The sequence below is a fragment of the Petaurus breviceps genome, unplaced genomic scaffold, assembly GCF_028583685.1.
Source record: "Petaurus breviceps papuanus isolate PSGF00001 unplaced genomic scaffold, PetGlider_PUasm1.0 151, whole genome shotgun sequence".
In the NCBI taxonomy this organism is placed as follows: domain Eukaryota; kingdom Metazoa; phylum Chordata; class Mammalia; order Diprotodontia; family Petauridae; genus Petaurus; species Petaurus breviceps.
Window position 1 is genome coordinate 24,323,152 of NW_027185712.1, and position 8,110 is coordinate 24,331,261.

The 8,110-nt window shown below is 37.7% G+C and overlaps 1 pseudogene; it reads left to right on the forward strand.

Annotated features, from left to right (window-relative positions):
- Positions 1 to 418: 418 nt before the first annotated feature.
- LOC138152752 (large ribosomal subunit protein eL20 pseudogene) lies at positions 419 to 1,039 on the forward strand (annotated as a pseudogene).
- The last annotated feature ends 7,071 nt before the right edge of the window (positions 1,040 to 8,110 follow it).

Genomic DNA, 8,110 nt, shown 5'->3' on the forward strand with positions numbered 1-8,110 from the left:
TCAAGGTCCTCAGATATTATATCATTGCACAAAGTGGTTATTGGGTCTTTACTACACAAACAGGTATATGGACTCTTAAGAGCTCACTAATCAATATAGAAACATAGGTCTTTATAAATATCCCATCAATTCCGCTCTTGTGGTGCTGTTGGGAACAACCCTCTGTCATTCTGGAGTATTTCTCTTTTCAAGAAAGTCCTGCACAATCTCCCCAAGACTTGTAGTAGCACCCTGTGGCTTAGATGATACTTTCTTTCCTCTCCCCACCAAATAAATACATTTTAGAGCTTACTGACTAAGCAACACCCATCTCACCAGACATGGATAACTAAATAGCTTTGTTCTTCAAGTAGAATGCCATAAAAAACAATGTGGAATAATTTCTTTCTTTTTCAAGAAGCACAATGCGTTTTTTTGCGGGTTGGCAGGGAGGGAGGCAGCAGCATCATGAAGGCCTCGGGCACCCTGAGAGAGTATAAGGTAGTTGGGTGCAGCCTGCCCACTCCCAAGAGCCCGGTGCCACCTCTTTATCGCATGCAGATCTTTGTTCCTGATCATGTGGTAGCAACGTCCTGGTTTTGGTACTTCGTTTCCCAGCTGAAAAAGATGAAGAAGTCTTCTGGAGAAATCGTGTACTGCAGACAGGTCTTTGAAAAATCCCCTCTTAGAGTGAAGAATTTTGGCATCTGGCTGTGTTATGATTCCAGGAGTGGGACCCACAACATGTACAGGGAGTACAGGGACCTGACCACTGCTGGTGCTGTCACTCAGTGCTACCGAGATATGGGAGCCCGTCACCGTGCCCGGGCCCACTCCATCCAGATCATGAAAGTGGAAGAAATTCCTACCAGCAAATGCCGCCAGCCCACAGTCAAGCAGTTTCACAACTCCAAAATCAAGTTCCCTCTGCTTCACAGAGTTCTGCGTCGCCAGCACAAGCCACGCTTTACTACCAAGAGGCCCAACACCTTCTTCTAAGATTAGAGACAATGAGGCACCTGTTTGGTTTAAATAAATTTCTCAATTGGAAAAAAAAAAAGCACAATGCATCAGGGAATCTCTCTATAGAAGGTCTTATGAGTCACCCATAAGTCAAATCCCAGATCTGGTGCTACCCAGAAAATCTCCCTTGTCTTCTAGAAGGCTGTGTTATATTATTATATTTATATTGTCTAGGGAATTAAAATCTCACACTCTTGTACAATAGAAATTGAGCTTCATGAATATTGTATATATATTCCCCATCCAGGCTATATAAAAAGTTATGTCTCCCAAAGCCATGGATTTGTTCTGTAAGTTGCCATCATACCTATTCATGATATTGTAAAAATCATAAGAAATTATAAAATTCAATTCTGGTGAGGCAGTGGAGAAGTAATTTCACTATTATATTTCTGGTAAAACTATGAATAAATGTGATCTTTTTAGAGGAAAATAAGCCCCAATTTTTCATCTACATAAATCATACTCTGAACCTTAGTGTCTTCATCTGTAATAGGGACAATAATATTCTCACTACTTACCTAAAAGAGTTATTATGACCAAAGTCCTTAAGACAAACATAAACTACTAGAATTCTGTGGGTATCTAACTTGTTTCTCTTTGAGATATGACAACATTTTACCTCTCTAGGAGAGTTCATAGTTTTTGCTTTATGTCAACTTTTGGAACTTTCAAATAATAGTGAATCTAAAGAGAATTTCCTGCCTCTTCATCAGAGCCATTGACTAAAGAGTACTGCATGTGCAATATAATACATGCTTTCCATCACTGAAGGTCTAGTGACTCCATCTGGACTTCCCAAACACCCCTCACATTAATAGAGCAGAAGCTAAGATAGATGTTGTGGCAATCTGAAGCCCCAGGCTACATTAGGAAAATATTATCCTCACAAACTCCTCAATTCAGAAACTGATAGAGAAGCATGAATTATGGCCACAGAATGCAAGGTACCCATAGAAAGGAGAAAGACAAAAAAGTCTCCCAAGGGTATTGTATGTGCAGTTAATCCCTTCCCAGACCTTGGATGTCTACCTGAATGTGAGTTGTATTTTTCCCTCTTACATAAACTGAAATGATAAAAAGTCTTCAAATTAGCAGCCAGTCCATAATTAGATTGTGACATCTACCCTTTCTCCTTCTTAAATAATCTGCTATACACTGCTATCTATCAGAGAGAATGCTCTGAGTTAATAAGTTTGAACTCAGTCACTAATCAAGATAGCTAGGCCCCAAGAGGAGTTCAGCACCCGAGGGCATCAATTCTGAAAATTTACAGTACAGAAATCCAGATCCAGAAAAGAAATTACTGGTTCTGGTTGGAAGAAAAAGAGAAGCAGTGGCAAGCAGATGACAAGATGGCGGTATGCAATATGAAACTTATGCATGCAAAAAGATAAGAAAATTAATTTGGGAAATGATACCACTACTATGAAATTTGTATCCCAAAGAGATTTTTAAAATGGTCCTATACATACAAAAATATTTATAACAGCTCTTTTTGTAGTGACAATGAATTGGAAATTGAGGGGATGCCCATCTATTGAGGAATGACTGAAGAAGTTATGATATATTATTGTGATAGCATACTGTTGTTTTGTGAGAAAGGATAAAGAGGATGTTCTCAGAAAAACTGATGCAAAGTGAAATGAACAGAACCAAGAGGACATTGTTCACAGTAACAGCAATACTGTATGATGATTAACTGTGAATCACTTAGCTATTCTCAGCAATAATAATGATCTAGATTATTATTGTTATACAGCTCCAGATAAAGAACTGTTGGAGTCTGGATACAGATTAAAGTATGATTTTTTTTTACTTTTTTTATTTCCCTCCCCACTTTGGTCTGTGTTTTCCTTCACAACATCACTTATATGAAAACATATTTTTGCAAGATTCCACATGTATAACCAACATCAAATTGCTTGACTTCTCAAAGGGGGGAGGGTAGAGAAGAGAATTAGAATTTGGAACTCAGAAGGTTAAAAAAATGTTAAAATTGTTTTTACATGTAACTTGGAAAAAATAAGAGTTTTAAAAAAGGAAATGATGGGTTTGAGGTGTCATAAGTAAGATATCCAGATAGAGATGCCCTGTGTAAACAATTAAAAACAGTCAAAAGAGAATTCAAGTTTATAGATAAGATTTAGGATGTATTGACCTAGAGACACAATTGAAACTGGATGAGTGAATGAGATTGCCATGGCAGGATATATAGAGAAGAAAAAAGGTCCAGGGAGAGAACTTTTCTGAACATCTGTTAAAGGGTTTGGGAATAATAAAAGAAGTCAACTAATATGGAATATGAATAGTACTTAAAGAGGTAGCTGAGAATCAAAAGAGGATGGGATTTGGTTGAGGGAATACAACATACTAATGGTGAATTAGCAGTCATTTCTTTCAATTGACATGATGACATTAACCCGGAAACTAGTAGGGATATAGATGAAGGAAAGCTAATTTAATAACTAGTGAGTCCAAGTTTGAAGATAGTAGCTTACAAACCACTATAGCATGATCAAATTATTGATTTCATTTGGTTTGCCAGTGACAATGTGGTGCCTTTCTTGATCTAATTTTCTATTCCTTTGTCTATCATTTAGGCTGATCCAACATAGAAAAACTGAGATTAACATGACAGAATTTTCCCCACGGTAAGTATTTTTTTCCCTTCTTCTTTTCTTTCCTTCTTAAAAGTTCAATTATTTATCCTATCCTGACTCTTATGCATGAATGCCTACTGGAAAGAACCTTCACAACACTTAGAATGATCAGGGAGAATAAGAGACAACTCATGCTGCGTCAAATATCCTTTGCATGAAACTGAAAATATTTATCGAATTGCCGAGGATGAGTTACTGACTTTAAAACAATGGACAAAGATTTCTGGTAGAATCAGATGGGAAATGGTTTATATTCAAGGTCATGGCCCTGGATAGGTGAAATCTCACTATGGTTAAACTATTTCAAGCACTGCGTTTTATTGGAAATGTGAAACCTAGACTGCTATAGGCAGCTGATTTTCTGAACCAAATGTGTTTTTCTTGACAGTTAGTATTTGTCAGATGCATGTGTTTGCCACCAAGTTAGCCTTTTCAGGATGTTCAGAAAAGCACATTGAGCTGCTTGGCTAGTGCCTTTGGTGGACGGCCTGACAAAATATCCCCAATTAGTTAGAGTTAGACGACACTTGCACACTAATGTCTTTACTGAGCTGATCAATAGTAAGATTGATCAGTCTTCTACTTCTCCAAGTTAATCTTATTATTGATCGACTTAGTAAACACATTTCTTTTCTTGAGCAGCATTCCTATAGAGTCTCTTTTCCTCAACCCCTATCTCCTAGATAGTCTGGTGCTATCAAGAAGAGAAATAGACCAACATTTTCTCCATTAAATGCTTCCATTACATCAGGATCATCTTTGGTCGTTACAAATATCTCCTAGAACTAAAGGATTTATAAGAGGTCTCTTCCTGTCTAATTTTTTTTCCTGTGGGTGTTAAAATATTGATAATGATCTGGCCCTTTCCTCCCTAACACTTAGTCTGTAGGTTGTAAATTAATAATAGTAACAAATTGAATGTAGAGAGCGCCTCTCCAATCACAGTGCTCAGGTCCCTAAATTTAGATGGCAAGGAAAAAAAAGCAAAAGCAAAAAAAAAAAAACACCAAAAGCAATATAAAACAACCACTATCTTCTTGCTTAGGTCTTTTTTCTTTTTAAAATTGCATTATAAGCAGGATGCTAAATAGGAAGCAATTTCACAAGAGAAGGCTACCACTGAGAAAAGGAATAAAGGGTTTAGGTCTCAGACAAAAGTGACTAAGAACAGCCTAACCCAGATATTTCCTCTAGTAATATACAAGATATCAAGGCAGGGAACTTTATTTCTCAACCTGGCTTGTGTTCTTTCTCTGGGTGACTTTGGGCAAGTCACTTAACCTCTCATTGCCTCATCTCCTCCATCTGTGAGCTTGGGGTAATACCACTGACCTGATTCACTGGGTTGCTGTGAGAATTAATGACAACATGTTTCAAAAGAGCTCCATGGGAAAGGAAAGGTGATATACAAAAAACACAGAGCATTGTTTTTGTGTGGAAGGGGAACAGGTTCAATGCCCCAGGGACCATCAGAGCAAAGACATGATAGATCACCTGCCATCCTAAAGCACAATAGGAGAAAGTCTTAAAGGCAGGTGGTTTCATAGCCCTAGGAGGAGGCTCAAGAAGGGGGTCTGAATATTGCCAGGATAGGAAATCTTAAGGGTTTTCCAAACCAGCACAATAAATTTAAAGGCAATTTATGGATTTTTTTAAATAGGAAACTATAGGGTGGACCATAGAAAGATTGTATAAAGCAGGAAACAATTGTGTTGCTATTTATTAGACTAGCTACCAGTTACAGAGGCTCCTTTTGGGAAGGGAGTTTGGCTCTCTAATCAAAATAATGTGCATATTTTGATCTACAAAGTCACACTAAAAAGTCAGCAAAGTCTAAGTGAAACTGGGACAAGTCATACAGGAGATACTTAATCATGTTCCTTGTACAAACCTTTTCCTTATATATTAAATCAGAGCCTGTTTAACATTTGATAACTCAGAAATGAGAGAATCAAGTTGTGTCCGCAAAGATCAGCTAAATTCATGGGGAAGAAAGTAGTTGACCACGATGTAGTGCCAATGCAATATTTTCAGTGCCAGCATTCACTATAAATATACCTGCATAGGGATCAATCACAAAATATAAAAGACTCTTCATATAGAAGACAGAAGCAAAACATTTTCAGACACCAGAAAACTGAATCCCAAAATCAGTAAGCCAATTTCATCATAGTAGCAAAGAAGTTAATAAGCCATAACAGCACAGAGAGCCACAACATACTTTAGCCTTCCCACAAACCAACACAAACCTAAATGGCAAACACCAACTTTTACTCACAAGCCTGTCTCCCTCAGAAGTGTCTTCTCCTCCCAACTGTGTCTATCTGCTCTGACTCTCAGCTTCCTGTATGCTCTGCTCCACCCTACAGCAAACTGCTCCCACCAAAGGCTCCATGTGATTACGTTCAGTTGATTAGGGTTCAGGGTTTATTTTCAAGGCAGGGAAGGTTTTCAAAGTCCCTTAGGCTTACTAAGGAACAGGGAAGATCTTTAATTCCCATTACCACTACACAGTCTGAGAGGTAAGTAATACCATTTAAAGGCCCCTGATTAAAGTTTACCAGAAAAAAATATAAACAACTTCATAGATGGCTAGGTGGTACAATGGATAGAGCTCTGGGCCTGGAATCAAGGAAATTCAAGTTCAAGTTTAGTGTCAGATAAATATTAATAGTGTGATCCTAGGTAAGTCATTTAATTTCTGTTTTCCTCAATTTCCTCATCTGTAGAATGGGGAAAATAACAGTACCTCCTAGGGTTGTTGTGAGCATAAAATGAGATAAAAACTCAAGCACTTAACACAATGGTGGATAGTAAGTGCTGTGTAAATATTAGTTATCATTATTATTATGTTGGTCAATATTTTCAACATCTAAAAAGGAGGTATCACATGTTATGTGAAAATGCAACCAAACTGGTGGAATTGGCATTTAGAAAGAATCTGTCACCATAACTTTGCTGTAACATTCTTGACCCAAAACTGTCACATTCCTCTATCTTACTATCAACTATTTATTCAATCTCTCCCTTCACTACACTTCCTAAGCATACTTTTCATCCTCATTGAAACCATTGCCCCTCAGTATTTTCTCAGGCCATTATCCTATTTGGACTTCACCTTCCTGCTCAGTTAGTCAGTTGTATCTGACTCTTTGTGACTCTGTGCACCATATTGTACATGGGGTTTTCTTGACAAAGGTGCTGCAGTGGTTTGTCATTCCTTTCTACAGTGGATTAAAGGAAACAGGATTGAGTTGCCAAAGGTCACTCAGCTAATAGTGTATGAGGGCAGATTTAAACTCAGGCCTTCTTGACTCCAGGAGCTATGTTCTATCCACTAAACCCACTAGCTGCCTGGCCTCGATTCTAGATTTAACCAATTCAACTCTACACTGGTATGTTTTGTCTTGAATCCCTTGTACAGTTTCTCATCCTTTGCCAAACCCCAAATATATGTTACTTCCACCAACTGTCCCTTCTGTTCCTGTTCATGTACTGATGAATGGAGCCAGAGGAAATTACACAACCATACTGACTGACTATACTACAAATATCTGTTTATCTAACCTCAGCTTGATTTTTATGATAGCAAAGCAATCCTTTTTCCCCACTCTCTTATCAATTCCCTGTCTCATTCTTCACAGATGCTACAGTATTTTAAACATTTTCTTCTCTTCTCAAACTTCTCACATGTACCCTTCCCCAAATCTCATCAATTGAACATTTCTCTTATTTTACAGAGAAAATTGAGGCTGTTCACAATGAGCTTCCTCTTTTCCCTTTATCTTCTCAAAATATTTTGACATGATTTCCAATTGATGTATTAGGGCTGGTCTCTTTTTTACCTTTCTAATGCTTCCTTGCAGTCAATAGGTCTGAGCAATGAACATTTTTTTACATTGTGAAAGTAGCTATGACCCAATACCACTGTTATCATGTAATAGCTACAGAAAGGATGTTTTTCATATGATGTAAATACCACAAACCAGACCTGATATAAACAGCAGGAATGTTGAGTGAGGAAGAGGAGGGGGAAACTGAGTTGTAAGGGGAACAAAAACCTTGGGACACCAACCATTGCTAGAAGTAGTGGGAGGGGCCCAGATCAGAGTTAGAGCTGAGCTCAGCCTACCCTACAATTCCTAAAAGTCCTATTTTAACCAATACTTCTTATTAACTAAAAGCTAAGTTGTTGTTCCTAGCTATGGAAGGACTATCTTCTAAATCAAACCCTGGGGCTAAGAAGCTCCAGTCTCTTTCTAGTAATGGATTCACCTAATAACAGTGTCTTATATCTGTAGATGTGTTTGACTTTTCAATGTGTGCTTACATAAATATTTTATTTGGTCCTATGAGATAGAGTACCTTTAAAGATATAGATAGATAGATAGATAGATAGATAGATAGATAGATAGATAGATAGATAGATAGATAGATAGATAGAT